Source organism: Triticum aestivum, chromosome 3B (assembly GCF_018294505.1).
Source record: "Triticum aestivum cultivar Chinese Spring chromosome 3B, IWGSC CS RefSeq v2.1, whole genome shotgun sequence".
Taxonomy (NCBI): domain Eukaryota; kingdom Viridiplantae; phylum Streptophyta; class Magnoliopsida; order Poales; family Poaceae; genus Triticum; species Triticum aestivum.
In genome coordinates this window covers 344,096,562-344,116,108 of record NC_057801.1, presented here as the reverse complement: position 1 = coordinate 344,116,108, position 19,547 = coordinate 344,096,562, and positions in this window count along the sequence as shown.

The window sequence follows — 19,547 nt, the reverse complement described above, 5'->3', positions numbered from 1 at the left end:
TGCTAATCCTGGACGTGATGCCTATATACATGATCATTGCCATGGATATCGTCATAATTATTTGCTCTTCTATCAATTGCCCAACAGTAATTTTTTTACCCTCTGTATGTTATTTTCTCGAGAGAAGCCACTAGTAAAATCTATGGCCCCCGGGTCTTTCTCCTATCATATTATTTTTAGATCTATTATTCCCAAAACGCAAAAATACCTTGCTGCACTTTTTATTTCTTTATTTTATTTTATTTTTTGTTTATCTCAGATCTATATATCAAATCTCGTACGATTTTATCTATCTCAATAACAAGGAGGGATTGACAACCCCTCTTACGCAATGGGTTGCCAGTAATTGTTATTTGTGTGCAGGTGTTGTTTACATAGTGTTGCTCGGTTCTCCTACTGGATTGATAACCTTGGTTTCATAACTAAGGAAATACTTACCATTGCTGTGCTGCATCATCCTCTCCTCTTCGGGGAAATACCAACGCAGATAAGAGCAATCAGGAAGAATTTCTGGCCCCGTTGCTGGGGAGCCATCATCAACATCTATCAGGTACCCAATCATAAATCTCATCTCCTTGCAATTTACTTTATTTGCCATTTGCCTCTCGTTTTCATCTTGCCCATTTCTAACAATGTTTTTACAAAAACAGAAAAATATTTGTCTTTTTATTTGCCTTCTTTTCTTTTGCCTTTTTCTCATTCGATCTTTTGTTTGCGTGTGATCTTGCTTGCCTACTTTATTGCTATGGCTAGTTCTTGCTCTACTAGGTGTACCCCCTAGAATGAAGTTATTAAATTTAAGAAAAGGGAGGGGATGATTTAAAAGATGACTGGTATAGAATTTGCAATGCTCATAACAAATCTATTCGTAAGTAATCTACCACTATCCTTCTTCGCAATTTTTATGTGGGCATTACCACTTGGTATAGATTCGTTCTTAATACTATTACTGGAGGGACTTTCTTGAAGTGTCCCTCTTTGGATGCTTTTAATGCTATGGGAAATTTAGTGGGATCACCACCTATCATTGTTAATGAAACGATTTTAACTCTTGAGCATGTTATGCAAATGCTAGATGCTATTGAAAAGAAAATGCTTACCAAAGAACATATTGAAAATTTGGATAAAAGGATCCATAACCTTGCTAATAAAATAGGTTAAAATTGGGGGATGATCTTAAATTATTAAAAGAAAAAGGACACGTAGTTAACGAAAGGGTGGAAGAGAGCCCCGCTCAGATTGATAAGTTGGAAGAAATTTTTAGAAACTTGGGCTCAACTTTTCCTTCTGTTAAAACTATCGAAAAAACTCCTACTAGTAAGAATTGAAAGTCTAAACATGTTTCTAAAAACAAGCGTGCCGCTTCTAGTAGCAACAATGAAGATCTTAAAATGATTAGCATTCACCCCAACTTTGTTGAAGTAAAAAAAAACCTACTTGCAAGAATGAATTCTTCTATCTTATTCCTAGGAGTGTGGTTATTGAAAATATTCATGCTAGATCTCTAAGGAATTATGGTTGTGTGGTTGAGGAGTTGGAAACCAAGGATGACAATACTTGATATGCAATATGCATGCCTAGCTAGGGGCGTAAGACGATAGCGCTTGTTGGGAGGCAACCCATTAGTTATCTTTGATTTTTTTCTTTTTCTTTCTCTTGTTCAATAAATATGCAATTATACTTCTGTTATAATTGTATTTTTTATGTTTTAATTAGTGTTTGTCCCAAGTAAATCCTTTACGATTATGTTGGGTGATAGTTGATTTGATCCTGTTAAAAAACAGAAACTTTTGCATCCACTAGGTGAATTTTTAAAAATTACAGCAACGACGAAATTTTTGAAATTTTTACACAAGATTGTTAAATTGCCTACATTTTACTAATTTTTATAAATTTTGGAGTTACAGAAGTATGGACAAAGTCCAGATTACTATAGAATGTTTTGTTTTTGACAAATTCTATCTTCGTTGCATTTTGTGTGCTTATTTTGATGAATCTATGGATTGTATCGCGGGGGGTGGGGGGGGGATAAACCATGGTAAAGTTAGAATAAAGTAGGTATAATGCAATAATAAAATATGAATGGGTTTGTAATAGTACTTAGAGTGGTGATTTGTTTTATTATACTAACTGGCCTCACTTGGTTTTGTTAAGTTTTGTGTGATTGAAGTTTTCAAGTTTTGGTTGAGATCATGATGGATGAAGGAATAAGGAGTGAAAAGAGCCTAAGCTTGGGGATCACCGTGGCACCCCAAGGTAATATTCAAGGAGAACTAACCAACTAATCTTGGGGATGCCCTGGAAGGCATCCCCTCTTTCTTCTAACGGCCATCGGTAATTTTACGTGGAGCTATATTTTTTGTCACATATCATGAGTTTTGCTCGGGTTCAGTTAGCAAGCGCCTCACACACATGCGCGTACAAGAGAAACGTGCAAACCACACTACATCGCTTGGCCCCAACCACCCACCGTAACCGGGAACTCCCCAATATTTTCCTCGCCCTCACTTCTACCACAATTTTTTACGTCATGCACAACACAAAGAATGTCATGCAGGTGCGTCTCCCGCCGGCCCAGGACGAGAGGCCCATTTTCTTGCATGATTTTTTTTCATAGAAGTAGGAGCCCACCACATCTATGATGATATGTGTTTTTGTTACAATTATCGTCATAGAAGTGTCATAAGCACACAGAAAAAGTTTTTGTTCGGGCAAAAATGTCATGGATGTGTCTTTTTTTTGTAGTGTCGTGGTTCTAGAACTTGCGGCGGCGGAAAACGTATTTCGTGGAATCTCCTAGGGTTTTTGGGATTGTAGAGTATTTATAGAGGCGGGGGTAGGTTAATACAGTCCCCATGGGCCAACTACCCAACAGAAAAAAATCTCCAAAAACTGTCATGGCATATGGACTTCGTTTGGTATTGATATTCTGCAAAGTAAAAAACAAGCAAACAACTACTACTGGGCACTAAGTTAATAGGTTAGTCCCCAAAAAAGATATAAAGTTGCTTGTAAATGTATATAAAACATCCAAGATTGGTAATATAATAGCATGGATCAATCAAAAATTATAGACACATTGGAGACGTATCAAGCATACCCAATCTTAATTCCTGTTCATCCTTGAGTAGGTAAATGATAAAAATAGAATATTTGATGTGGAATGCCACCTAAGATATTCATCATATATTCTTTTTTTTGTAGCATGGTCATTTGGACTTGAATGATTCCAAGCAATAGTCTATAATTTCACATGTAAACATTAGTAACCAAGCATATCAACAAGCAACTACATCTTTCAAAATATCAATGCTAAAGAAAGTTATTCTTAGCCCATTATGCTCAATCATTGATCCATTCATGAAACACACTCAAATATTAACTACATCCCATACACAAGTATGCCAATAGTGTTTGCTAGTTAGTGCTTTATAACAGAAGATGGAGACTCAACATAAAAATAAAAATTGTGTAAAAGTAAATAGATAGGCCCTTCATAGAGGGAAGCAGAGATACGTAGAGGTGCTAGAGCTCATAGCTTAAATTCAGAGATAAAATTATTTTGAGAGGCATGCTTTTCCTGTCAACAAAAAAGACAGAGAATTCCCAATGTCTTCCATGCTAGATAAATTATCGGCGGTTTGATGAGGACATCAATACCATTGTTACACCCATATCCCCTACTGCTACATATACTGGACCAATTACTAGAGCTCACGCATGCCAATTAAATTATCAGGTACTTTTGTTTCTTGGTAATGATTCTAATGTTCATGAGAATATGATGCTGCTTAAATTTGATACTTTTGTTTTGCTTACAAATGAAGGGCCTAGCATGGGCAAGAGGGATGATCACTTGAGCAAGATCAAGCATGGAGCTGATGGCATGCGCAAGGGAATCAAGACTGGACTTTCAAGTGATTATTTCAGGAATTTGAAGCCACCATAATGAGTGTATGAAGGCTTGGACGAAATATAGAAGATGCCACCTCCTAAATTTCATCTAGAGGCTATTATAGGTGCTGAGTCGCCTTATTTTTGGTCAGGCGCATGTAATTTTGAAATACTAGAGTATAGGTTGTTTTTAGAGTCCGTATGTGTGGGGAAACAAGAGATAGGGTTGGTTTCGGACCACTTCCCCAAGGGCCACAAAATTTCCCCCTCTTCCTCCATATATACAACCCTTAGGGCGTCGTTTAGACTTTGTTTTTTTATATTATAGTTTTCCATAGCTGCAACTTCGCGTACTTCATTTGTGTTCAACGACCAGACAAAGACGTCACAGAACCCCACGTTCATCAATAAAGCTTTCCTCTTATATTTGCAATATCCAGATTGCAATCTCAGTTTCTTGCTTGTTCTTCGTTTGCTTGCTGGAAATAGACCCTCGTGGTCAGGTTGATCGTGATCCGGCGTGGTCAATAACCTCTCGGAGATGGTTTAGCGATTGCTACGGCGCGACGTCCTCACATGTTCATAGTCGGGTCGTCGAAGTCTACTCAGCCCAAAACGATAGCCACCATCTCATCGAAAGACAGGACACCTTTGCCTCTATCAGGGTTACCAAACAAAAAAGTAAAGTTTATTTCCTTTCCACCATTCCTTCACAATCCATGGTTATCCGTATCCGCGGGTGCCTTCCAGACCAACATTGTTCCTAGGAATTTATTATCATAGTATTTTTTTCATTTTGGGACTGGGCATCCCTATTACCTGCCACACTCTCGTGCAATGACAAGTGAATAAACACTCACCGTGAGAATAAAATACCTAGCATGGAAAATATTGGCCACCCCCTGCTGCTTCATGAGCATTATGGGCACACAAAATGGAAATTCATTTTGAAAACGAGAGCTGGCACATACAAATTTACTTGGAATGGCACGGAAATGCCACATATAGGTAGGTATGGTGGAATCATCTGGCACAACTTTGGGTTTAAGGAATTGGATGCACAAGCAGTATTCCCGATTAGTACAAGTGGAGGCTAGCAAATAGATTGAGAAGCAACCAACCAAAAAACAAAAAAACGGTCACAAATGAGCATTTAAAATAATTAACACTAATAATGCACCACAAGTAGGATATAATTTCATTGCATAACTATTGACTTTACATGCATGCATAGGGAATCGTAAACCTTAACACCAATATTCTTACTAAAGCGTAATTACTCATCAACATGACTCACATATCACTACCTCCATATCACAAAACTATTACAAGGAATCAAGTTCATAATTTCCAATGATCTTCATGGAAGTTTTTATTATATCCCCCTTGGATATCTATCACTTTGGGACCAAATTCATATCTCTTGCAAATTACCATTACTATTCTTTAACTCTCAAAAGATATAAGTGAAGCACGAGAGCATAAATATTTCTTCAAAATTTTCATCTCTCAAAATAATATAAGTGAAACATGAGCGGATATTTCTTTAAAATCTACAAACTCTCTAAATAATATAAGTGAAGCATGAGAGTTTATTTCTTTAAAATATAACCACCGCCATGCTAAAAATGATATAAGTGAAGCACTGGAGCCATTTCCTAGATCAAAAGATTTAAGTGAAGCACATAGAGTATTCTAACAAATCATGATATGTGTGTGGCTCTCTCAAACAAGTGTGTTCAACAAGGATGATTGTGACAAACTAAAAAGCAAAACAAGCATAGACTCATATAATACAAGGCGCTCCAAGAAAAATCATGATATGTGACGAATAAAAATATAGCTCCAAGTAAAATTACCGATGGTCGTTAGAAGAAAGAGGGGATGCCCAGGAAATGGTCATTAGAAGAAAGAAGGGATGCCCCTTCCGGGGCATCCCCAAGCTTAGTTGCTTGGGAGTCCTTGAATATTACCTTGGGGTGCCTCGGGGACCCAAAGATTAGGCTCTTTCCACTCCCTAGTCCTTCATCCATCGTGATCACAACCAAAGCTTGAAAAATTCAATCACACAAAACTTAAAAAAAACTTTCGTGAGATCCGTTAGTATAATAAAGCAAATCACCACTTTAAGTAGTGTTGAAAACCCATTCATATTTTTTATCGCATTATACATATTTTATTCTAACTTTACCATGGCTTATACCACCCCCAAATACAATCCATAGATTCATCAAAATAAGCACACAATGCCAAGAAAACAGAATCTGTCAAAAACAGAACAGTCTGTAGTAATCTGTACTTTAACCATACTTCTGTAACTCCAAAAATTCTGGAAGATTAGGACAACATGGGCAATTTGTATATCAATCATCTGTAAGTTCAGAAATTTATCGCGTCCCAGAGATCAAATCAACTCTGCTACTGGCCCAAAAGTTTTGGTTAATGCACAGAATCAAAGCAACTATCACCAAAATCATCCCAAAGGATTTACTTGGTACAAACACTAATGTATATATATCGAAAAACATAAAGGAAAGGCAAAAATTAGAAGATAACTATTGGGTTGCCTCCCAACTAGCGCTATTGTTTTATGCCCCTAGCTAGGCACAATGCATAGTTTCAAGTACTGTTATCTTTGGTTTCCAACTCCTCAATTATAAAACCATAATTCTTAGGAGTTCTAGCATATTTTTTTTAATAATCACACTTCCAGGAACAAAATCAAGAGACTTATTTTTATATATTGGTTCCTTTATCAAATCAACAAAATTGGGGTGAACTCAAATCATTTTAAGACCTTCGTTATTGTTGCCATTAGTGGCTCCCTATCTTTAGGAACATAAATAAACTTGAAATTCTTGATTGAAGGAGTCTTTTCAATAGTTTTAACACAAGAAAAAGCAGCACCCAAGTTATTAATAATTTCTTCCAACTTATCGATCCTAGCAAGACTTTGTTCTACTCTTTCATTAATTATTGGTTCTTTCTCCTTTAGCATCTTTAGAGTAATTCATACCTTTGATCCAACTTTAGTGACATGATTATGAATCTTTTTATCCAAATTATCAATACGATCTGTGGTAGGCATCTTCTTTTCAATTGCATCTAACCTTTGCATAACATGCTCCAAAGTTAATACCGTTTCATTAACAATGATAGGGGGTGATTCCACTAAATTTCCCATAGCATTGAAAGCATCCATAGAGGGACACATCAAAAATCACCTGCGGTAGTAGGGTCAAGCACAAATCTATACCAAGTAGTAATTCCCACATAAACATTATGAAGAAGGACGGTGGTAGATTGCTTACAAGTTGATCTATTATGAGCATTGCAAATCCTATACCAAGCATCTTCCAAAATTCTCTTCCCCTTTGCTTAAAATTGAGAACTTCATTCTTAGGAGTGCACGTAGCAAGAGAAGAACTAGCCATAACGATAAAGTGGGCAAGCAAACAAAGAAGCACACAAAAAGGCAAACAGAAAATATTTTTGTATTTTCGTAGAAACTTTTTAGAAGTGAGTAAGATGAAAATGAGAGGCAAATGGAAAATAAAGTAAATTCAAGGAGATGAAAGTTTATGCGTAGGTACTTGATAGATGTTGATGATGTCTCCCCGACAATGGCGCCAGAAATTCTTCCTGCTACTTGTGAGCTGCGTTGGGATTTCCTTGAAGAGGAGACGATGATGCAGTACAGTAGAGATAAGTATTTCCCTCAGTTATGAAACCAGGAGATCCAAACAACACTATATAAACAACACCTGCACACAAACAACAAATACTTGCAACCCAACGCGTAGAGGGGTTGTCAATCCCTCCTCGGTATTGAGAAAGATTAAATTTGTGGGTTTTGATAAATTGATCTAACAAAAATACAAAATAAAATAAAATTTCAACAAGGTATTTTTTGTATTAATATATGATAGAAAATAGACCCCGGGTCGTAGTTTTCACTAGAGGATTCTCTTGAGAAAATAGCATACGGAGGGTAAACAAATTACTGTTGGGCAATTGACAGAAAAGCAAATAATTATGAAAATATCCAAGGCAATGATCATGTATATAGGCATCACGTCAAAGATTAGTAGACTGACTCCTGCGTGCATCTACTACTATTACTCCACACATCGACCGCTATCTAGCATGCATCTAGTGTATTAAGTTCATGGAAGAACCGAGTAATGCCTTAAGCAAGATCATATGATGTAGACAAGATAAACTGACATATGAATAAACCCCATCTTGTTACCCTTAATAGCAATGATACATGCGTGTCATGTCCCTTTCCGTCACTGAGATTGTTCACCGCAAGATCAAACCCATTACAAAGCACCTCTTCGCATGGCAAGAAAAATCAATCTAGTTGGCCAAACTAAACCAATAAATCGGAGAAGAAATATGAGGCTATAACAATCATGAATAAAAGAGTTTAGAGAATACTCAAATAATATTCATGGATAGATCTGATCAGAAACTCACAATTCATCGGATCCCAACAAACACACCGCAAAAAGTCATTAAATCAAATAGATCTCCAAGCACATCGAGGAGAACATTGTATTGAACATCAAAAATATAGAAGACGCCATCTAGCTACTAACTACGGACCGGTAATTTTGTGGTAAACAACTCACGCATCATCGGAGGGGCAACAAGGACGATGAAGAACCCATCCATTATAGTTTCCCCCTCCGACAGAGTGGTGAAAAAGGCCTCTAGATTGGATCTGTTGGTTCTGGAACTTGCAACAGCGACAAAGGTATTTCATGGACTCTCCGAGGGTTTTTGGGATTTTGAGTATTTATTCTGGTGGAGGTAGGTCAAGACGGTGACCTTTGGCTCAGTACCCACTAATACATCTCCAACGTATCTACTCCCTCCGTCCGAAAATACTTGTCATCAAAATGGACAAAAGGGGATGTATCTAGAATTAAAATACATCTAAATACATCCCCTTTTATTCATTTTGGTGACAAATATTTCCAGACGGAGGGAGTATAATTTATGAAGTATTCATGCCATGTTTACAACAATTCTATATGGTTTTGGTATGATTTGAATGGAACTAACCCGGACTGACGCTATTTTCAGTAGAACTACCATGGTGTTGTTTTTTGTGCAGAAATAAATGTTCTCGTAATTGGACAAAACTTTTTGATTATTTTTTGGAAGAAAATGAATACCGGAGCAAAGAACCACTAGAGGGCCCCCCTGCTGCACACAAGGCACCAGGGTGCGCCACCCCCTGGCGTGCCCTCGTGGGTACTTGGCTTCCTGAGGCCCATCTTAGTGTGATTCCTACGCTGAAAAATACTATATATTCAGAAACCCCCAAAATTTAACCTAGATCAGAAGTTCCGCCGCCGCAAGCCTCTGTAGACAAAAAAACCAATCTAGACCCTGTTCCGGCACCCTGCCGGAGTGGGAAATCATCACCATGGCCATTTTCATCATCCCGGCGGCCACCATGATGAGGAGGGAGCAGTCCACCCTCGGGGCTGAGGGTTTGTACCAGTAGCTATGTGTTCAATCTCTCTCTCTCTCGTGTTCTTGAGTTGGCACGATCTTGATGTATCGCGAGCTTTGTTAATATAGTTGGATCATATGGTATTTTCCCCTCTCTATCTTGTTGTGATGAATTAAGTTTTCCCTTTGATATTTTGTTCTTATCAGATTGAATACTTTTATGGCTTTGAGAGCACTTGATGTATGTCTTGCTATGAATACCCGTGGTGACAATAAGGTATCATATTGATTCACTTGATATATGTTTTGACACTCAACTCGCGGATTCCCGAGGTGACATTGGGGTAATCTATGCATCGGGGTTGATGCACGTTTTCGTCCTTGTTTCTCTGGTAGAAATCTTGGGGCACTCTTTAAGGTTCTTTTTTTTGGATTGAGTATTATGAATCTAAAATTGTTTGATGCATATCTTATAATCAACTCACGGATACTCACGGTGACATTAGAGTTGGTTGATGTGTATCATATGGTGTTATTTTAGTATGAACTCTTGGATAGATTTCTCAAAAAGGGTAACTTGGTGTTATTTTACTATGAACTCTTGGATTGATCAATCAGAAAGGATAACTTTGAGGTGTTTTCGTACCCTAAAAAAATTCTTCTTATGTTCTCCGCTAGATAAGTACTTTGGAGTGATTCTTCATCGCATGTTGAGGGATGGTTATATGATCCAATTATATTAGCATTGTTGAGAGATTGCACAAGCAAAAGTACGAACCCTAGGCCTCATTTTCAAGCATTGCAGTACCATTTGTGCTAACTTTTGTTACTTGCTACCTTGCTGTTTTTTATTGTTCGTATTACAAAAATCAATATCTACTATCATTACTACAATTATATCACCATTTCTTCGCCGCACTAATGCACCTATGCAAATTAACGTTGTATTTGGTGTGTTGGGGACACAAGAGACTCTTTGTTATTTGGTTGCAGGGTTGTTTGAGAGAGACCATCTTTATCCTATGCCTCCCACGGATTGATAAACCTTAGGCAATCCACTTGAGGGATAATTGCTACTGTCCTACAAAACTCTGCGCTTGGAGGCCCAACACTTGTCTACAATAATAAAGTTGTATAGTAGACATTAAGATCTTTTCTGGTGTCGTTGCCGGGGAGGTTGTCGGTGGAAAATGACACCTATGGGATCACTGGAATCCCTACTACGGCTGGCGGGCGCGAGGTTGTGAAAAGAGCGGGTCTAGGAGTAAGCACAAAGATCGTTTACCCAGGTTCGGGCCACGAGGATGCGTAATACCCTAGTCCTACTTTGGTGTATATTTGAGTGTTCTTGAGTTCTTGAACTAGCTACGGTGTGTGCGTAGTCCAAAAAATCCAAATCCTTCTCCCCTATGCCTCGGGCCTCCTTCTATAGAAAAAAGGGGTCGCCAAAGTGGCACACTGCAGGTGGAAAGGTGTACATTGTACAAGCTTATCGCCTGACATCACAGGACAAAACTCATTTAATGCGCTACTTAGGTGTCCTCTTGCTTTATCGGGGACGGCAAGGAAGCTTGTCCCAGCTATCGCCGCCTCACTTGGCTCTGATGCGCGTCCGAGCTGGTGAGGTGTTATAGCGCCACGTTGGCTGGCCGCTGGGCTGGTGCGGTGGCAGAGTCTTCTCGAAGATCTGCATGCCACCACGCAGGTGCTTGCTGAGTCGGTCTAGAGGTCACACGTCGCCACGCAGGTGCTCGCCTAGCTGGCTTGGCTGGCAGCTGTATGGGAACAGTGGTGGAGTCTTGGCAGATGTGGTCCCGGCCATGGCCCCGCTGACGTCCTTGGCAAGGGTCTTGTCGGGGTCCCGACAAGGGTCTTACCATGACATCACGGTCGTCCCCGGCAAGGATCTTGCCGGAGGTCTCGTGGATTTCCTCGGCAAGGATCTTGCCGAGGATCTTCGTCTTCTGGTCCTCATCTGATATTTCGTGTTTATGATCTTCACGAAGATCTGCATGCCACCATGGAGGTGCCTCCCGAGCCTTGGTTCCAATGTGGTTGATGGAGTTGGAACCCTTGGGCTCAAGGGTGGCGCACTATGATGGCCCTGGGCAAGTTGCCCCAGCAAGGCTCTTGCCAGGGCTGCGTAGGACGCCCCGGCAAGGGTCTTCCCAGGGGGGGGGAGGGATCCCATCTTGTTGCTTTACCTTTTGTGCCCTTGGTTTGAGTGCCGCTTTGGTAGTCTTGTACTTTTGCTTCCTTCCTCTGCCCCGCTAAGCATGGCCACAGGTGCGGCTTTGACTGCCCATGCACAAGTAAAGGGGTACAAAGAGGGCCCCTACTTTTGTACACCGACAGGAGCTCCCGGGCCTGAGCTACATATAAGCGTGATGCGTTGTTGGGCTAGGCCCAGAATGGTGCGCGGGCATGCGTGGCAGAGTTTTACCGCAGCAATTCCATCGCCAGTTGCGCTTCCCCACGACCCGCGTCGAATGCGTGATGTGGGGTTCATGCGTGGGGTGACCGCAGCATGCTTGCGTCACCCCGTGGTTAATAGTAAAGAGGCGGTCCACGTCCTCCCAATAGAAACAGGGGAAGCCACAGGGGCGCGACTCATTTAATAAGTGGACTCGGGTCGTGGCCATTATGGCACCCGCACCCTACGATCACAGGGCGCGAAATGTCTGTTCCACTTGCCATTTGAATCCTGGCTCGCCCGCCACGTGTCCTCCATGCCTCGGGGAGGGCAGGCGGTGGACACAGAGGGGAACAGGCTTTAATGCCGGGGCAGGGGGCTGGGCGCCACTGATTGGAGCAGCGGGTCGGTCCTTCTCCTTGCGCCCCCGGCGGCTGGATTGGTTGATTGGGGCGGTCTCCTTCAGGCTCGCTCGGCCCCGTCTCCCTATAAAAAGGGGAGAGGGACGCGTCTGCCCGCATCCGTCTTCTCACAGTCTCGTCTCTTTCCTTCCCTTGTCATGACGAGAGGGCGCGGTGGTGGCCGTCTCTCTATGGAGGCAACGAGGTATTCCTCTCGCCAGAGATCCGTGGTGGTTAAGGAAGAGTCGGACACCCAAGGTGAAGGCCACGCCCGAGGCGGAGGTGCCAGACGAGGCCGCGGTCGGAGAGGCGGTCGAGGCAGAGGTGGGCGCGGAAGGGGGACACCCGTGTCACCACCGTCTTCGTCGTCATCTCCTCCACCATCTCCTCCGGCTCCATCGAGCGGCCATGTCGGGGACACGGCACTGGAGTTTATCCTGTAGTTGCGCGAGCCGCCGCGCATCCCCCTTCGTCTTCCTGAGGCATTTGCGAGGGTGCTGGAGATTGACCAGCCACCGAGGTTGAGGCTTCACATGAAGGGGTGGTGCAATGGCGACATGTGGGCAAACACAAGGTTCCCCGTCCCCCACGTGATGCTCCTCCGTCGGGGTTGGAAAACCTTCGCACGCGCCCACTGCTTGATGAAGGGGCACATTCTCCATTTCAAATTATTGGAGAGCGATTTGCTCTCCGTCAAGGTCTTTGGGCGCTCGGGAATCAGGTTAGGGTGCTGTGCGGAGAGCTCGACTGACGATGAAAGCTCCTCCTCGACCGATAGTGACGAGGAGGACGTCGGTGGAGAAGAAGACAAGGACGGGTCTGACTAGGCGTCGGACACACCATCCTCGGGCGACGCCGGCAGCACCATCATCTGCACATGGTCTTTCCCCCGGCAGAGTGATATGCCGGGGGAGGGGCCATCTCCTTTAACTTCTCGTGGTTGCCTCCTTGGGCGGTTGGCGTGGGAAGGCCGGAGAAGACGAAGAAGGCGGGTGGCGGGCCGTCAAGTCGGAGTACGATGGCACCGATGCCTTCGTCTCGTATTGCCGGCCCGCTGCCTTATCTTCCGGCTCTTCTCCCGACACCATCATCACCAGTCCTCTTCCGGACGGCCACCGGGATGTTCTCTTGGTGTCGTCTGCTGCTCGTACCTCGCCTAGGCACTCCTTTTGCCCTCCTGCCATCTTGTTCCATTTCCTAGGGAGAGGGACAAGAAAGGGATTACGGGCATCTTATCTCTTTTCAGTTTTAAGCCTACGGGCACTTTTCAGATTTAAACCTTGTAATCCCCTTGCTCATGTATACATTTCGGACGAACTGTACCAGTATGGGACGTAATAATGAAAAAGGGGTGCTTGTCGGGTTCTTTGTGCGTGAGAGAAGCCCATGCCAAGGAATGAATCCTTGTTATTTTTAAGCTAAACATTGTTGCCCGGCAACAGGCCTTGTCGTCCCCTTACTTCATTCGACCATACTCACGCTTTTCGCGGAGGGAGGGGCGAAGTAAGGTTAGGCCCTTCGTTTGCTTCCTTGTCACTGTGACTACAACCAAGTTCAGACCCAGGGAATAGTTCTTGGGTACAAGAAAAGGGGAGCATGGTGGCCTAGGAATAAAACGAGGTTTCATACATTCCAATTCTATACGGAAATGCACAACAGGGGATAAATAACTTATCTGAATCTGCAGCCCCCTGGCAACCTTAGATTGCTGTGGTTGGACCCTTATGTCTATAGCCCCCGGCAACCTTGCCTTGCCGGGACCGGAGCGCCGGCTTATTCTCTTTCCAAATAGCTCAGCAGAAATGTCCATGTACCCTGCGAACCAAAGAGGATGGAAAGGAACAGAGCGACGCACACTCGACCTCTATGCTAGGGGTTAGTCGCCGCTAAGCACTATCAACCCTAACCGAGGGAGAGACTCAACCTAGCCAGCGCTTCATTTATTTATGCTCAGGGTCTGCGCCTGGCTTTGTACAGAGGGTTACATGCCTTGCCGGCAAGGCTTGTACAAAAGGTGGTCTGCCGACGAGCCTGGCAACCGCGCCTTATGGATAAAACTTGCGAAGATGTTTGATATTCCAGGAATTGCTCACTTGAATGGCATCTTCGATCTCCAAGCGGACTGCGCCGAGCCTGGTGACTCGTATTACCCGATAAGGGCCTTCCCACTTTGGCGTCAACTTGTTGGAATTATTGGTCGATTGAACGCGCCAAAGAACAAGGTCGCCTTCCTCAAAGCTTCGGGCATGAACCTTGAGGCTATGGTAGCGGCGCAAGGCTCGCTGGTAGAGCGCTGCTCTTACAGCCGCCCGAAGACGATCTTCCTCGAGGAGCGTTGTGTCATTTTTCCACAATCGCTCTTGCTCAAGCTCATCATAAGGGAGCACTCGAGGTGACCCGTACGTGAGTTCCATGGGGAGAACTGCCTCTGCTCCGTATACCAGGGCAAAGGGTGTCTGCCCAGTGGCTCGATTCGGCGTTGTTCTGATCGACCAAAGAACCGTCGGAAACTCATCAATCCAGCGCCTTCAACTCTTGTGCAGCCTGTCAAAAGTGTTTATCCTCAGGCCTCGTAGTACTTCAGCATTTTCCCTCTCCGCCTGGGCATTGCTCCATGTGTGCGCCACAGAAGCGAAGCAGACCTTGTTGCCGAGGTCTTGGATGTATTGCATGAAGGTGCGGCTTGTGAACTGCATGCCGTTGTCGGTGATGACTCTGTTTGGCACACCAGAACGGCAGACAGCCCCTTGAAGAATTTGATGGCTGACCGCACTGTCACCTTCCTCACTTCTTCCACCTCCGGCCACTTTGTGAACTTGTCGATTGCAACGTACAAGTACTCAAAGCCCCCGACAGCGCGGGGGAAAGGGCCCAGTATGCCGAGCCCCCAGACCGAAAATAGCCAGGAGAGAGGGATTGTTTGAAGGGCTTGAGCTAGCTGAAGAAGTTTCTTTGAATGGAACTGACATGCTTCACACTTGGTTACTAGTACCATTGCATCCTGGAGGGCAGTGGGCCAGAAGAAACCTTGCTGGAAGGCCTTGCCGGCAAGGGCCATCTACCCTATGTGGGAGCCACATATGCCTCCATGTATCTCTGCCAACAGCTCCAGTCCTTCCTCTGGGGGATGCACTTCAATTTCACTCCATTTGGTCTTTTTATGTACAGAACGTTGTCAACGGACTGATACATGGCAGGCCGACGGACTACTTTCTCCGCTTCTTCCTGCTCCTCAGGAAGCTCCCCTATTTGGAGGAATCAAATGGTATATTTTGCTCATGGACGAGCCTGGGGCTCGACGACAAGGACTAAAGGCGTTTCCTCTGCCATGGGAGCGGCTATCTCTACGACCAGGGCTTGACGCCCTGTCGGAGTCGGTTGCCTCATGGCAGGCTCAGTGTCCACGACAACATCTTTGCCAGCGGCACCTGGGAGCTCGGTGGGAAAGTACTTGCTAGGGCCTGATTTCCTCCTCTTGTTCTACTCTGTCAATAGTTCAACAGATGGTTGAGTTAACTGAAGCACAAAAGTACCTGGTTCCACAGGTAGTTTGACGGTAGCTGATACGTCTCCAACGTATCTATAATTTTTGATTGTTCCATGCTATTATATTACCTGTTTTGGATGTTTATGGGCTTTACTTTACACTTTTATATCATTTTTGGGACTAACCTACTAACCGGAGGCCCAACCCGAATTGCTATTTTCTTGCCTATTTCATTGTTTCGAAGAAAAGGAATATCCAACATAGTCCAAACGGAATGAAACCTTTAGGAGCGATCTTTTTGGAACAAACGCAATCCAGGAGACTTGGAGTGGACGTCAAGAAGCAGCCGAGGCGTCCACGAGGGTGCAAGGCGCGCCCTAGGGGGTGGGCGCGCACCCCACCCTCGTGGCCCCTCGTGGCTCCCCTGACCTACCTCCTTCACCTATATATATCTGTGTACCCCGAAAACATCCAGGAGCACTACAAAAACCTATTTCCACCGCCGCAACCTTTTGTATCCGCAAGATCCCATCTTGGAGCCTTCGCTGGCGCTCTGCCGGAGGGGGAATCGATCACGGAGGGCTTCTACATCAACACCATAGCCTCTTCGATGAGTTGTGAGTAGTTTACCACAGACCTTCGGGTCCATAGTTATTAGCTGGATGGCTTCTTCTCTCTCTTTGAATCTCAATACAAAGCTCTCCTTGATCTTCTTGGAGATTTATTTGATGTAACTCTTCTTGCGGTGTGTTTGTCAGGATCCGATGAATTATGGGTTTATGATCAAGTTTATCTATGAGAAATATTTGAATCTCCTCTAAATTCTTTTATGTATGATTGGCTATCTTTGCAAGTCTCTTCGAATTATCAGTTTGGTTTGGCCTACTAGATTGATCTTTCTTGCAATGGGAGAAGTGTTTATCTTTGGGTTCAATCTTGCGGTGTCCTTTCCTAGTGACAGCAGGGGCAGCAAGGCACGTATTGTACTGTTGCCTTCGAGGATAAAAAGATGGGGTTTATATCATATTGTTTGAGTGTATCCCTCTACATCATGTCATCTTGCCTAATGCGCTACTCTGTTCTTATGAACTTAATACTCTAGATGCATGCTGGATAGCATTTGATGTGTGGAGTAATAGTAGTAGATGCAGAATCATTTCGATCTACTTGTCGCGGATGTGATGCATATATACATGATCATGCCTAGATATTCTCATAACTATGCAGTTTTCTATCAATTGCTCGACAGTAATTTGTTCACCCACCGTAATACTTATGCTATCTTGCGAGAAGCCACTAGCGAAACTTACGGCCCCTGGGTCTAGTGTTGGGCATATAAACCGAAAACTGATGTACCAAACTGAATTAACCGGCACCAAAGCCGAATTCACCAAAACCGAGAACTTGGATAGTATGTTCGGTTTGCATTTGTTGTAAACCAAAATTAGTCCGGTGAGTTTGGGTATATCTCTTTACCCGAATGGACCGAAAACCAAGTAAACGTAGAAGTCAGACCTGTGCGCCTGTTTCTTTGTCGCTAGAACATGGACAGTGTATTTTCTACTTTGTTTCTAGAAGTGCACGAGTCCCACAGCCATGTCGGGAGGTGGTAAACCTGACCAACTGAGCCACCGTCGGTATAAATTTTGTGTAATATAGAAGTAGTACTCCCTCTGGTAGGTACTTCACCTAGTGAGCCCCACTGCTAATTTTATGGAGTTGCTCGGGAGAATCAATCGGAGGAAGTAGCCAAGGAGGCACTGTACATCAGAATAAGGTATACTTGCTCCTGCTCATAGTACGTGCACTATAGATTCTAACTAGACGCAGCGATTCCAACTGTTATTAAATATATCTCGGTGCTGTTCGGTCGAACCGATGACCAAACCAAAATTTCGGTGCAAATCATCTTCGGTCAGCTAATTTTCCATTGACCGATCGGTCAGTATTTTGGCAGAACCGGAATTTTAAATACACCGAGGAACCGACCCGATCGGTTCGGGGGAACCTAATGCCCAGCCCTACCCGGGTCTATCTTCTATCATATAAGTTTCCGATCTACTTTATTTTGCCATCTTTACTTTGCAATCTATATCATAAAAATACCAACAATATTTATCTTATCTTATTATCTCTATCAGATCTCACTTTTGCTAGTGGCCGTGAAGGGATTGACAACCCCTTTATCGCGTTGGTTGCGAGGTTCTTGTTTGTTTGTGTAGGTACGAGAGACTTGCGTGGAGCCTCCTACTGGATTTATACCTTGGTTCTCAAAAACTGAGTAAAATACTTACGCTACTTTGCTGCATCACCCTTTCCTCTTCAAGGGAAAACCAATGATGTGCTCAAGAGGTAGCAAGAAGGATTTCTTGCGCCGTTGCCGGTGAGGTCTTTTCTCAAGTCAAGACATACCAAGTACCCATCATAAACTCATCTCCCTCGCATTACATTATTTGCCATTTGCCTCTCGTTTTCCTCTCCCCCACTTCACCCTTGCCGTTTTATTCGCCCTCTCTTTTCCCTTCGCCTCTTTTTCGCTTGTCTCTTGTGTGCTTGTGTGTTGGATTGCTCGTCAAGATGGCTCAAGATAATACTAAATTATATGACTTTTCAAATACCAATAATAATGATTTCCTTAGCACTCCGATTGCGCCTCTTAATGATGCTGAATCTTGTGAAATCAATGTTGCTTTGTTGAATCTTGTCATGAAAGGTCAATTCTCCGGCCTTCCTAGTGAAGATGCTGCTACTCATCTAAACAACTTTGTTGATTTGTGTGATATGCAAAAGAAGAAAGACATGGATAATGATATTGTTAAATTGAAGTTATTTCAGTTTCACTTAGAGATCGTGCTAAAACTTGGTTTTCATCTTTGCCTAAAAATAGTATTGATTCATGGAATAAGTGCAAAGATGCTTTTATCTCTAAGTATTTTCCTCCTGCTAAGATCATCTCTCTTAGAAACGATATTATGAATTTTAAGAAACTTGATCATGAGCATGTTGCACAATCTTGGGAGAATGAAATTAATGATACGTAATTGCCCTACGCATGGTTTCAATTTACGGATGATTATACAAACAATTTATGCTGGATTGAATTTTTCTTCTAGAAATCTTTTAGATTCGGCCGTGGGAGGTACTTTTATGGAAATCACTTTAGGAGAAGCTACTAAACTCCTAGATAATATTATGGTTAATTATTCTCAATGGCACACCGAAAGATCTACTAGTAAAAAAGTTCATGCGATAGAAGAGATTAACGTTTTGAGTGGAAAGATTGATGAACTTATGAAATTGTTTGCTACTAAGAGTGCTCCTATTGATCCTAATGATATGACTTTGTATACTTTGATTGAGAATAATAATGAATCTATAGATGTGAATTTTGTTGGTAGGAATAATTTTGGTAACAATGCTTATAGAGGAAACTTTAATCCAAGGCCGTTTCCTAGTAATTCCTCTAATAATTATGGTAATTCCTACAATAACTCTTATGGAAATTTTAATAAGATGCCCTCTGATTTTGAAAATAGTGTTAAAGAATTTATGATCTCTCAAAAGAATTTCAATGCTTTGCTTGAAGAAAAATTGCTTAAAGTTGATGAATTGGCTAGGAACGTGGATAGAATTTCTCTTGATGTTGATTTTGTGAAACTTAGATCTATTCCACCTAAGCATGATATCAATGAGTCTCTCCAAGCCATGAGAATTTCCATTGATGAGTGCAAAGAAAGAACCGCTAGGATGCGTGCTAAGAAATATTGCTTTGTAAGAGTGTGTTCTTCTAGTTTCCATGAAAATAATGATGAAGATCTAAAAGTGATTGATCTGTCTCCTATTAGATCTTTGTTTTGCAATATGAATATTGATAATGATGGGA